Here is a 14,082-nt window from a genome sequence, read left to right as displayed (position 1 = left end):
CATAAAAATACAAGGGTCCATGACATAGTTATAACAGAAAGAAAGAAAGAACATTGACAGAACACAGTCATTTATGCAGTACTACTGAATTTTTGCCCTCTTCCTTTTCCACTCTGTTCCCTGATTATTCATTACTAGTGGCTGGGGAAATCATTTACAATCCTAACACACAGCTGGGGTACTTCTAAATGCTACCACTCCTCATTCTTTACACAAGAGACATACACTACGTATACCAGCCTTTCCTTTTGCTGGAAGTGTTCCTTTGATGAAAAGGCATTATTTTGTTAGGCTGCTGCCATGATGATTCTCCCATTAATATTTCTTTTGAAACTGCTAAGTTCCTTAAAACTCACATATTTCAAGTACACACGTGGTTAAGAAAAAAAAATGAAACATTACTAATCATATAGTGATAAATGATACATCACAGTAGACTGAATAGGAGCTTATTACAATCATGCAGGTAATACTGAATGGCAGCTGGCTAAGTGACTTTTACGGCAACTTTTGTAGAATAAATATCTATAATCCTTAAATAATTTCCAGTCTTAGATCCTCCATGGATTTACAGCTTCCAAACTATTCCAAGCCAGGTTAAATATTTCTTTGTATGTGAGTATGTACTTTGTAGTGTTCTATATTATAGTACTGTAAATATTCCTAAGTTAAGGGCATGGGTTGCGTTTTCACTGTCTACACATCTGTTATCAACACTGAAAATCCCTTTAGGCATATTGCATGTCTCAGGCACGATAAATCAGCTGAGATAGCCTCAAATGGTCTGAAAACTTTCTCAGTATTAAATTTTATAACTTAGTTCCAGCCTTGTGGAACTATTATAGTTACTACAGCTTTCGTGGACTGCCCTATGGTTATCAGAATCTTTGCAGTGCTGTGATTCCACTCTAGTCACACTTCCCAAACCAAGAGTCCCAAAAGGCAGTTTATGGCCTTCTTTCTTAATTCCTACACTTAGCAAGCGCCAGAATTGGGGTGTTATGATAAAATTACACCATTCCAGACTGCCTAGCCAGAGCAAAGCAACAGGATGAGGGGTAAGATTCATGTTTGCTCAGGTGTAGAGAAATAAATGCTGTTAAATACCGCAAGTTATTATTAAAAAGAGAAAAAAATCTGCATATGCTTTCTTAGACTTTGAAAAAATGGAAAACCCTCAGGTCACCATTGCTTTTTGAAACAAGTTCGTTTGCACCAAGGAACTGCTTTCCCTATGTGGTCACTCACCAATATTTATAAGGGAAGGTCACTTTGAATGCCACCAGCAGATGAAAAAGCAGGAGGGAAGGAGGATTTTTCTGTCTTCACTGATTCTGCCAAAGTGATAGCCGACATTGACATTACACAAGGGAAAGACTGTCGTAGTCTCACAGTCCCAGCTCTGCTGCAGAAACAAAACAAAACAAAAACAGAAAGTAAAACATATGTGTACACTTTTCAAATAAAAGTAATGCAAAAATATTAAAACTCTTATCTCTGAAATATAAATAAGGCTTTAATCTTGGCTTTGAAACAGTTACCTCAAATCTACTTTAAAAATTAAGATTTAAAAAGACCCTTAAGAAGCTGAATATCCTTCTGTAAAATTAATCAATCACTTTGAGGGTTTAGTGGAAGGAAACAGCCATAAACATCTTATGTACTCAGTTGGAGCTCGAAGGCAGACCGAAATGACAATTCTGTTAAAAACAGGGAAAAAATGAGATTTGAAGTAAAGATTGTATGCAGAGTATGTGGCAGAGAAAGACAGGGAATTTTATATATGCACGTGGCCTACAGAGAACTTAAGGGAAAGGTGAAGGATTAATGAGGGATCCCTATTTATTTATTTATTTATTTAATACATTTTTCTATCATCCATGTGCATTATTACCTATATGCCTGATACATCCTAAAAGAGAAAACTGTGATGAATAAATAAACAGCTCTAGAAATCTTCAATAGGGTCCTTTACCTTGCAGGGAATATTATCATTGGCTTTTGATACAATTTCTGCTGCAGGGAAAGACTTTCAAAGCGCAGAATGCTGAAGTATTGCCAGGCGCTCAAAGACCCCCTGCTGTGCGCGTCAAACTAAGAAATCTCTCTGAACTTGTCGAATTAAAAGTCATCCCCCTCTCTCTGCAACCCCTGCATGAGCTGGGAAGCTCTGTCCTCATTTTTTTAGGCCTTCCACAATAAACAAATGGAGCCTGGAGCATCTTTATTCTTTTCAGGCACATAATTAAAATTCTTTAAAAAATGTAATTGAAGGCAACGAATTCAAAAGGAGGTTCTATTTAACAACCAGGCTAGAACAGTTTGAGTAGGCCTTGTTACTTTACCATTCAATTGTGTTTCAAAGGAAAAGCAAAACAGCTTGTTAAGATCCTGGGTAAGTGTCTTTTTTTTATTTATTTTGTTTGTACATCGAGAGTTTGCTCCCAACTTAAACATCTCTGTAGGACTTATGCTTTCTGGAATGTCATAAGACTTAATTACTAATGCAACAAAGAGAAGTAAACTATTAAATATAAACACAGCAGAAAGGATCCTTAGTTTCTGGAAAACATTATTTATATACCCCCTAAGAAAATGAAAGAATATATTTATTGAAGACTTATGTTTGTATTTTTTTGGTAATTGTCTTTTATTCACCTGAAGCATTGTAAATATTCACATCTTTGCAAAATCTGCTAATGCAGAAAATGCTAATTTTCTGTGATCACTATTGCTGTGGAGCCTTGTAATGATTAAATCTAAAAGGTTAGGCACAGTCAGGAAAAGACCAAGTAATGATATAATGAATATTTTCAAATGAATAGAAAAGGAATGAGAAAATATCTCTTTGGATTTGAACACCAGGGATTACAAAGCAATATTAACTAAAAGGCAGTAGACGATAAGACAGTGTTTCAGAAAATCATCTGTACAGTGACTTCCTAGAGAGCTCAAAATCTAAAACCAGTGTTATTGAACATGTCTTCTTGGGTAACTTTCATCCTCTACGGAAAGCAAAAAGCTTCTGTTTAAACTGGTACTTCTGACTATAAATGACCATACAAGATGTGTTATTTTTAGGGTTTTTCCCTAGACAGACTGGAGACTGAGATGTTCTAAGGAAAGTTATTTATAATTCCTGTAGTATTAGAGAAATACTGTGTGGCAAGGCGGCACCACTCCCACAGCTTCTGGGTAGCACTCTGCTTGTGATAGTCATGATGCCTCTGGAAGACCTGAGACAACAGAGCTGCATTTCATTCCCAGGGTGGAGTGTAATACCTATTCTGCATGGGTCAACAATTATTATGACTGGTAGAAAAGGAGCAACAGGATCCGGTTAAGGATTGTCTTACCTCTGGGTAAGACAATACCAGTGTAGATCGAGCAGGAGCAAACCATGGCTTTGTCTACACAATCAAATAACAGCCCTGCAGTCCAGTTTCAGGGCCTGATAACTTTTTCATCCATGTTACTTAAATATTATTTCTTTCCTAGGCTCTTTTTTGGAGTAAGCTGCTGGTGCAGCTTAGGGAACAGCCTGTTGCAGGAGTTATGCTGAACAGCCAGTATACACAACAGGGCACCAAGTTTGGCCCTCTTTATATTCCACAGTTGTCTAGCATTACCTCAGCAGGCTTTAAATGCTCTAACTCCCACATGCCTTCATATCACACCCAGAATATGCAACATATGGCTTCAGTTTTATATTGTGCACATAGCATTTTCACACACTGCACAAAGCCCACTCATTATGCTCTGAGTTGGACAAAATACACAACAAATAATTACTGTATCTTAGATGCAGCAAGATGCCATATAGCTACAAGAGAAGAAGCAGGACCAAGGGCTACACAGTATGTTCCTACCACTATGTCATCTTCCAATATGTAGTCTACCACTACAACAGCCAAAAAATAAGGCAGTCCCCATCATGCCTTTTTGCATCCCTCTATCCTTGTTGGGCAAAAGTGAAACCTTCTTGGCCTTCTCTTCAGAAATACTAAGGTGAGCACACTTATCATCTTTAATTGTATATAATATCTTAATGTATCATGAAAACAAACAACATACTATTACAAAATGAAACAAATGTAGGCAAATTAGTATCTTCAAACTTCTTTCTACTATAAAATTAAATTAATGAAAACATTGTAATTAAAAAAGTAACTCATCTTTCACCTAATTTTGCTCTGCAGAATGTGAAGGACACTGGACAAACGGAAGAGTAACAAAGAGGTTTTATCTGATGTTTTAAGACAAAATGAGTGTCTCCCAGCATGAGTATCAAATATCTGTCTCAGAATGAGTATAAAGCCTGTTTTAAGTTCACTGAGCACACGCTAAAGTTTAGGGAAGATCAGTAGCTTAAGAAAAAGCGGCCACTGAAATATTAGTCACGTCTATGAACAAAAGTGATTAAACTCAATTTTGGCTGCCAGAGTATCTTCAGTTTATTCCATTGCAGTACTTATACAATTCGATTGAGAAGTGTGTGGCTATACGGGAGCCAGATCTCTCCATCACGTGGCCTGAAATTCTCATTTGTTATGTCTGACTTCCTTTATTGATTTCTTTTTCCAAAGAAGCAGCAGCTGAAGATATTTTTTATAACATCTGGGAACATATTTACATCAGATTAAGTTCACATGAATTTTCCTCTCCCCTCCTAGTGTAATTGTTACTCAAACAGCTGTGCTACGTTCAGAATTTTCTATAGTTTGTTTCCACCTGTATGCTGATACAACAACCGTCATGTTGTACATTCTTACATATCTTGAGGATCTGTCAGGCACATTGTTTAGTAGAGAAAAAAAATCTTCCTCTACCACTGTGACATAAGAGGTTAACATGGATTATTTCACAGAACAATTTTAAAGGCTTTTTCTACTTATAAGCACCTACCTCTTATATGCCATGAAACTAACATATAACTCAGGTAGTAAATTAAGATTCCTGTAGCAAAACTCTCCAAGATAGTTTTGATCCAGTAGTTAAGAGTACTCTAGACAAAACTGTTGACAAGTGTTGCCTTGATAATTTGATATAAGGTACTGCTATTTCAGAAGATGGCAGAAGAGGGAGTAAGTGAATATAAATCTAAATTATGAGTTCAAAGAGAAGTACAAGAGCAAGGCCAGACAGAGTATTTCAGCTGCTATGTCTTTTCCAAAATAGCTTCACTTTGATTGCGTAAGATACAATGGGTTTCCCATATACTTTGCAAAGTTATAGTACATCAGAAATCACCATTTTAAATTTCTAAGACTGGCACACTCCTCTTTAAGATTCCTTGTGTCTTCATTATCTAGATTAATATGAATTCATGCCCTTTTCACTGTGCTCTTAGAACACATCATATATTCTGTAATTACAACAAAGCATAACTTTCTATGTTAGATTTACAGTAGAGCGAAACCAGAATCATTGTAGGGGAAAGAAAAGAGGGAGGAAGGAACTCCTTTATGGAAGTCTGCTATATAACAAGCTGTTTGGATGGAGTTAAAAATATGAACTGGGTGCTTAAACCTGATCAAAAGCTTCAATCCCTTACATCAGTGCTGACTTCAGTGCTCCATATGAGATGGCAATCACAACACAACTTTTAAGAAATATTTCATATTGCTTTTTTTTCTTTTTTTTTTTTTGTCTGGGCATAGACTATTAATAAATGATCCTCTCCCTAACAATAAGTATTGGGAATTATCTGAAGTACTTGAACATTTCACTTACCATATATTTTGACTGAGACACTAGTAGATGGTATAATCAGGAAAATAGATAATCAGAAAAATAAATCCATCTGTTTTAATCATCAGGCATTTGACCCACTATTGGGACTATATCTTAGAATCAAGTTTAGAATAGGAGATGAAAAAAATATAGATTTTCTGGCAATTGCATCTGTGGATGGAATTACAATATTTTAAGTACCTATCAATGATATGAAATAAAATCTTGGACTGAAATCTTCTGACAATTTTTTAGAAGATCCATTAAGCTAGCAGGTGCATATTAAGGAGTCCGGAAAGTCTGACTCCCTGTTCTCTGCAAAAGCAGAACAAGAAATTAGTGACACTTGGGGCAAAAAGATAAGACCTTATACAGTAAGTTTTTGACCAAATTTTTAGACCAAGCTTAAACTGAAACAGATGTTAAACAAATGAAGCAAGAAAACAAGAAATAGTATCACATTTCTTTTCACATACAAAAATCCAGTACATGTCCCAGGGAGAGGAACTACAATCACCTGCAATAGGGATTCAAAACTAACAATTTCCTTTGGTGTTCAACAAAGCTAACATTATTCCTTTCTTTTTCTTAATATCACTTTGATGTATTTACTAAGGTTTGCCACTGGAGTTCTTGTACGTTAGTGGTGTAGGAAGCACACTAATGAACCATGATAACACTATTTTTTCCCTTAGCACGTCCTCCATTGCTTTCAGAAATCCTGCACTGAGCTCAAACTTCACAGACAACAAAGTAAAGGTGTCTTATAGATTGTGATGATATCATTAAGATTAACACCTTAGTTTAAAAAGGCAGTATGTTCCCTACAGAAATTTCATTTACTAAGCAGAAAATATAATGTACAAACACCTAAAAAAAAATCTTACCAAGCACAAACTGAGAACACTTCTGGTTAATTGCTAGAATATGCATATATATCACAGGAAACCAAATGAAATCATGCAAAGTGTGTCATTATTGATGACACCATCTTAAATAACTGGAACCACTGCTTGTACTGCCAGCTCATACATCTAACAGATACTCTAAAATAAATTAATACACAGATAGACTACATATATTATGTAACTACGTAACTACATGCATGCACACACACTATACTAGTCAGACACAAATCTTCTGCTGTATCCTTGCAGGTACCCCAAGAATCCCAACATCCAGGAGTAGAATAATTGCTTAAGTTTGGGAAAATAAATATAACTTCAAAAACATAAAAATATTAATAAAATACAGTGGAGTCAGTGGAATTTTGGGGGCTTTTTTCCATAGTAACATTGCCCATGTATTAAATGTAATTCCCTCAGATTTTTTATTTTTCCCTCAGAATTTTAAAGTTTAAGGATTATCCTAATATTTACATTTTACTTATCTGACATAAAGATATCTTTACTTATTGATTTTCTCTTTAGAAAAGTTAGTTTTACTAGTTTACTAGTAAAAAAAAAACTAGTTTACTAGCTTTACTAGTTACTTTACTAGTTAGTAACTCCAGTGTTACTGTGTTATATCCCATACATCAGGCTCTGCGTTAAAGCAACTCAGACCCATAACATCTTGATCCACTAGCTGTTTTTTCTGGCGTTGTTATCTTTCCATGAATACCTCTTTCTTCCCACCTGCGTAGCAGTTCTGTGGTCTCTAATTCCTTCTCCTCCTAAATTTCTTCATTCCTTGTTTTTCTGAAATCCATGTAGTCTCTTTCCTCTTAAGTCTCATTCTGTGCTCTTCCTGAAAGCTACCAGCTGTCAGATGCTTAAAGAGCTTTGACAACAACTAAGACTTTTATTCAAGCAAAACACTCTGGATCACTTCAGTGATATGAATGGTACTATTTGGATATGAAAGCATAGTAGACTGACAGGAAGGTTCTACTTTATTTTCAGTTAGAAGGGAAGGAAATCTATGTGGCTAAAAACCAGTTTTCGGTTCTTAATGCTTGATGATAGAGTTATTTCATTTATTTTTAAAATGATGCAAATCTGGTGGGACAGAAAGCCTCTGAAAAGGGTGAAGAGAAAAAAAGAACACAGCAGAGGTGTACTGTGGCTATGAGCTCGCCTGTGGGCCAGGAATGGACCAATCCATCCCACCTTCAGAATATTAATCGGTCTTTCTGTAAAAAGCCCACTTCACTTGAGCATCTTACAGGGACGCTGAAGTCTGCCCTCTCGATATGAATCACAAAATGGTCGAAGTTGGAAGGGACCTCTGGAGATCATCTCGTCCAACCTCCCTGCTCAAGCAGGGTCCTCTACAGCATATTGCCCAGGATCGCATGCAGGCGGGTTTTGAGTATCTCCAGAGAAGGAGACTCCACTACCTCTCTGGGCAACCTCTTCCAGTGCTCTGTCACCCTCACAGCAAAGAAGTTTTTCCTCAGGTTCAGATGGAACTTCCTGTGGTTCAGTTTCTGCCCATTGCCTCTTGTGTGATCGCTGGCCACCTCTGAGAAGAGCCTGGCCCCACCCTCTCGACACCCTCCCTTCAGATACTTGTACACGTTGATCAGGTCCCCTCTCAGTCTTCTCTTCTCCAGGCTGAACAGGCCCAGCTCTTGCAGTCTTTCTTCATAGGAGAGATGCTCCAGCCCTCTAATCATCTTGGTAGCCCTCCGCTGGACTCTCTCCAGCAGTGCCATGTCTCTCTTGTACTGGGGAGCCCAGAATTGGACACAGTACTCCAGGTGAGGCCTCCCCAGGGCTGAGGAGAGGGGCAGGATCACCTCCCTCCACCTGCTGGCAACACTCTGCCTAATGCACCCCAGGAGACCATTGGCCCTCCTGGCCACAAGGGCACACTGCTGGCTCATGTTTAACTTGTTGTCCACCAGCACTCCCAGGTCCCTCTCCGCAGAGCTGCTTTCCAGCAGGTCAGCCCCCAGCCTGTTCTGGTGCATGGGGTTATTCCTCCCTAGGTGCAGGACCCTGCAGTTGCCTTTGTGGAACTTCAGGAGGTTCCTCTCCGCCCAGCTCTCCAGCCTCTCCAGGTCCCTCTGAATGGCAGCACAGCCTTCTGGTGTGTTAGCCACTCCCCCCAGTTTAGTATCATCAGCAAACTTGCTGAGGGTGCACTCTGTCCCTTCCTCCAGGTCATTGATGAATACGTTGAACAAGACTGGACCCAGGACTGACCCCTGGGGGACACCGCCAGCTACAGGCCTCCAACTAGACTCTGCACCGCTGACCACAACCCTTCGAGCTCTGCCATCCAGCCAGTTCTCAAGCCACCTCACCGTCCACTCATCTAGCCCACACTTCCTGAGCTTACCTAGGAGGATGTGATGGGAGACAGTGTCAAAAGCCTTGCTGAAGTCCAGGTAGACAACATCCACTGCTCTGCCCGCATCTACCCAGACAGTCATTCCGTCATAGAAGGCTATCAGATTGGTCAAGCATGATTTCCCTTTGGTGACTCCATGCTGACTACTCCTGATCACCTTCTTTTCCTTCACATGCTTAGAGGCATAAAATATATATATCTGAGAAATTTAAGTCCCTGAACGCTTCAGAAGACTTCAGTAAAATCTTTACAAAACATAAGGACAATTTAGTGTAGTACTAGAAAAATAATAGTACTATGTTTAATGAGTTCCAACATTATTCTCTCTATTCAAGAATTTCATGGCTTCATTAGTAATAGGGGTATGTTGCACAACACTTACTGCTGTGAGCATTCACTTCTAGCAGAAATATTTGAGGCATTCCTGGTACCTGTACAAAACTACTACAAAAATGTGCTAAGAATTTTTCTGCTTTTCTTTTAATGAGTTAGAAGGGTGTTTTGCTGTGGCCATTAACTGGATAAATCAAACTGAAGCACTTCTGAAAACCGCAGTCAAAAAGTTAATTCATCATAGCAACTCTGTGAAAAATATATAATCTTAATCTTAATTCACTGAATTACTCAGGGCATGCCTGTGTGATGTAATAAAGCACTACGTTTAGGCATTCTAAAGTCAGCTCTATGAGAGCTGGTATATGTCCATGGCAGAGTGCATGCTATAGTCACCACCATTCACCTTTCATCGTTCTAATCTGGCACTAACCAAGGGGTCTGCACAGTGTTCCATATACCCCGTGTCCTACTCTCCACACTAAAACCAAAATTTTCAAAAGAGCCTAAGTACTTTCAGTACTTACTGAAAGTAAAAATGTTGGCAATACAGAAAATTTTTCCCAGCTTATATTGGCTCCGTTATTTAGCAAGAACACCTTTACAGTGTACAGCTAGTTTGGACAGCTAGGTAGACACCTAGCACTAGAAACTCTACCCAATCTCTGAATAGCTCATAGCTATTATTGAGAGATAATCTTTCTATTTTTGTAATTTTATTTTGCTGTTAAAATGTCTCTAAACAGAATGCTTATATTAATTTGAGCTAATTTATTCCCATCCTTGCAAAGGATGAACTTCTACCTCTTGCTTAATCCTTCACTCACCACAGGAATATCCAATGGAAGAGGCCATTTCATGTGATGTCACTTACTTCAAATTACAAGTTTGGAACCAAGAAAATGAGTCACAGCAATGATCTGTTTTGCTTTTGACGAACGTGTTTGTGAAGATGAACATCGCATTATAAAACTGAGTATCAATATTTTCTTAAAGTAGTCTGTTTTGCTTTTTGTTGCTTTTCCTGAATTACACACAGCTGAAAGATGGTATAAATTCCTATTCAGAATGCAAAATTGAGAGATTATTAAGAGATTATATAAAATGGGAAGACAAGACACTAGAAAAAGACTGTTTGATAACCACATATTTCCACTAGGAAATAAGTTTCTGCTTTTTCTCATACAAGAAATAGATGAAGTGGATTCAGACACTCCTGCAGAAGTATGCTGGGAGCTATTAACGTATACTTGCCCTGTTTTCATACTATTTCCTAGATATTGATAATTGATCAAACAGGATATTGGGCAAGATACAACTTCGATCTGATCTCAGTACTGTTAGTTTTTTTTTTACTTTTTTACCTAAACTGTTCTGTAGCTTTATTATATACTTCCTGTATTTTCAAACGCACAATGGCTCGTTTGAACACAGTTTAATGTCAGATTTAGCTCCAACTGTGCACTCCAGTATACTAGTTTGAAAAATTTCAGTTTTTTGTATTCCTTGAAATATTTCACTCTTTTCACTTTTTTGTTTCAATATATCCATAAAAAAATAACAGCTACTGTTTGCTGTGGGTCAGTGACTCAGATTTTGATGAGCTCTATAATGGAAAAGAATTCAATCCAAAGTTTCCAACTGCTAAGGCTGGTTTCTTAAATACATAAGTTTTATTTTATAGTCCAGAATATGTCTGAACCATTATTGTGATTATACTCTCCCATTCTTCACTTGTACTTTATTCACTGGAAAAAGAGACAAGAAAATTCTGAAATAGAATACCATTACAAAAAATTTTTGTGAAAAACTGTACTTTGAATGTTTATACTAACACTTCTAAGAAAGAGAGGATGAAGATACATTAACAAATCAAATTTCATTATATTGCTTGTAGCATTTCATTGTAAGCTAAACTACCTCAGTATATATTTAACATCTTAAGAATTCACAAAGTATTAGGTCCAACAGCTACAAGCAATTGGGATTAACTCTTTATTTCTTACTGTATCTAATTATACGTACATAATTTTAAAGGAAGCATTACACAATTGAAATTGAACTAATGGACTAAGCTCAGTCTTAGGCTGATGTCATCAAAGGGTACATGGAATTAAAGATTAACTAAAAGCTGGAAAAAATATGTTGCAATGTTCTAGTCTCATTGAGTTTAATTCAGAAGGTTCTGTGACAAATATGCTCAAATAATGACATGACAAGAGCAGAAATAGAATGTAACCATGGGGAATTGGGAGAGTCACCATAAACAATATATCTCATTTAATCACTTTTGGCACCATCAATATAGCATGTTCACATTCCAAGTGCTATAAAACATTTAGAACAGTTTTGTATTAATTGCCTTTCATAAATGTTAATGTTTTCTTAGCTCTTCTGAAAATTTACACTTACAGTACTTAGAATAAATTATTTTGAAATTAAAAATAAGTATCTCTGAAGTATTAAATAATAAATACTGAAAATGTAAGTCATTCATGAGATTATTCATTCAGTAATCATAAATGACAAAAATAAACACAGCACTTCACCAACAATTTGCTTTTGTTAATCTGTATTTCTTACTTGGTACTGAACTTTACCTTTCTGTACACTGAAAGATGGTATCCTGGTGCACTAACTCTTCACTTAAGTTTTTTTCTTATAAGTCTTTTAAGTTTGCTTCTGATGTAAAACTATTGAAGTTCGTCATAAAATCATGTTGATAACCTACGTAGTACCTCATTAAGCCTTACTATTCCTTGTCTCCCAAGAAGAGTAACATAAAGAGGATATACTGTTTTATAGTGCCTCTCTGAATGAGACCTTTAGTGTGAAATAAAACAAAGATACCTGTTTTTTAAACTTGGCAAGTATTTGAAGGCACTGGTATGAATGAAAACATAAATGTATAGCACCTTAACAGACTGTGCATCAAAACCCTCTTGGGGTTTGCCCTGAAGTTCTATGACTAGCCATCTTTTCAGTTGATCTTTTAAAATATTGGAAGAATATTTTTAACCATCTAAAAAATCGTAACTTCAAAAAAACTGTAAAGACAATGTTATGTCTTCAAGTAATGAAAGAAGTCCAAAAAGGTTTCATCTTACAAAATGGGTACTTCTTTGAAACACTTTTATGACAAAATCCATAACAAATTCTTGTTAAGAACCCTCTTACAATCTTACAATGTACAAGACTCAGAGATATAATTGCTTACATTAACAGGGACAATGCTACCACAATATGTTAAGATGAAACTTGTTTTTAGATAAAAGTGCTTTAAAGCTGAAATTCCATGAACAATACCCAACTTTACCTATACATTTATACATTGGTCTGAACATTCAGAATGGCATTAAGTCTAAACATAATGAGTGAAAGAGAAATAAATACGATTCAGAACATTTTAATTGCATAAGAAAAGAGGTGCCAAACTGTTTCACTTGCTTTGTTCATCCAACTCAGAGAATAAGTACAATAAAACCTGCACTTGCAAATGTGTACTGTATCAAAAACATAATTAGGCTATACTTTCTAGGCATCATGCAGAGTAAACTAATGCATAGCCAGGTGTTGATCAGATATCTCAGTTCAAAATCAGAATTAACAAACATTACGACATCTAAATTGGCCCCTTTACACTCTAGAATTAGAGCTAAAGAATTCTAGAGGGACAAAGAAATACATAAAATTTAAGATCCATTGAAAAAGGCTGGAAAGTAAGGAAAAGGAAGCAAACCTGAGGTTGTACAGATTTTTTTTTGCCTCAGTCTGAAACAGTGAAGTTTCCCAAGGTACTTGTTTAAATGCAAAGTCAAACTACCTTTTATTCTATACAGATACCTGGACTGACTGACCCAGCTACAAGCTCAGTATCTCATGATGCTGCACAAGTCTCCTTGGGTGACTTGCAGAAACTCTTCACAATATAAATAGACAGATATCAAAAGCACGTTCTATTTGGTGAATTAGAGAGGAAATTATTGAAAATATAAAACCCTTGAACTTTATCCAAGTATAACCCTGAGAACAGAATATTTTTCTCCATCTTCGACAGGATAACCTCCTGTACACAGAGAAGAGTTCCTTCCATGTTGCTATTATGGTGTAGCTGTCCGGAGACTATTTTTGTCTGACAACTTGCTCTGCTTCAGGATAAAACATTTTGCAAGAAATTGAATAATTCCTGGGAGATTAATGCCCATTAGTATTTTTCAGTGACTGAAAGCTTAGGCACATGTGTTTAAAAGATTGATCATAGTTGGCTATTATGTTAAATAGATCACTCAACAGTATCAGAAAGTCAGAAAAAGCAAGCCCATTGTAGCTTTTATCTGACAGTTTTCAAACAGCAATCATTCCAAAATTTAGAGGTGATTACCTATGAATGTGTTTTGCAGACAAACAGAGAAGAACACAGACTACAGCAATCCTTCTAAGCTCTTTAAAATCTCAGAAATCTAGAATTGATTCCTAGCATTGAACATGTGTCACCATGACTATTCAAGACCTCATGGAGCTAACAAAGGGAAACTACTGCATGTCAGGAAATCTGTAGCTAAGGTTCTGGAGAATGCAGAAAACATAATCAAATCTAGCTTTGCAGGTAGGATAGTAATGCCTTTTCTAGTATTGAATGAAGTAGCAAAAAGTCAAATGTATTTTGTATTAAGTAGTTTTTAGCTACAGTCAGGATATTTCATTTGACTAGCAATG

The 14,082-nt window shown here is 36.7% G+C and overlaps 1 protein-coding gene across 1 annotated transcript in view; it reads right to left on the bottom strand.

The window, feature by feature from the left end:
- TENM3 (teneurin transmembrane protein 3) overlaps positions 1 to 14,082 on the bottom strand; it is a 1,330,030-nt gene that overhangs the window by 839,175 nt on the left and 476,773 nt on the right. The window contains exon 9 of the mRNA XM_068942557.1: positions 1,249 to 1,405. The gene's annotated coding sequence lies outside the window, so the exon portion shown is untranslated. The remainder of the gene's footprint in view (positions 1 to 1,248; positions 1,406 to 14,082) is intronic.

This window comes from Struthio camelus, chromosome 4 (genome assembly GCF_040807025.1).
Source record: "Struthio camelus isolate bStrCam1 chromosome 4, bStrCam1.hap1, whole genome shotgun sequence".
NCBI lineage: Eukaryota > Metazoa > Chordata > Aves > Struthioniformes > Struthionidae > Struthio > Struthio camelus.
This window is presented reverse-complemented; position numbering and strand designations above follow the sequence as displayed.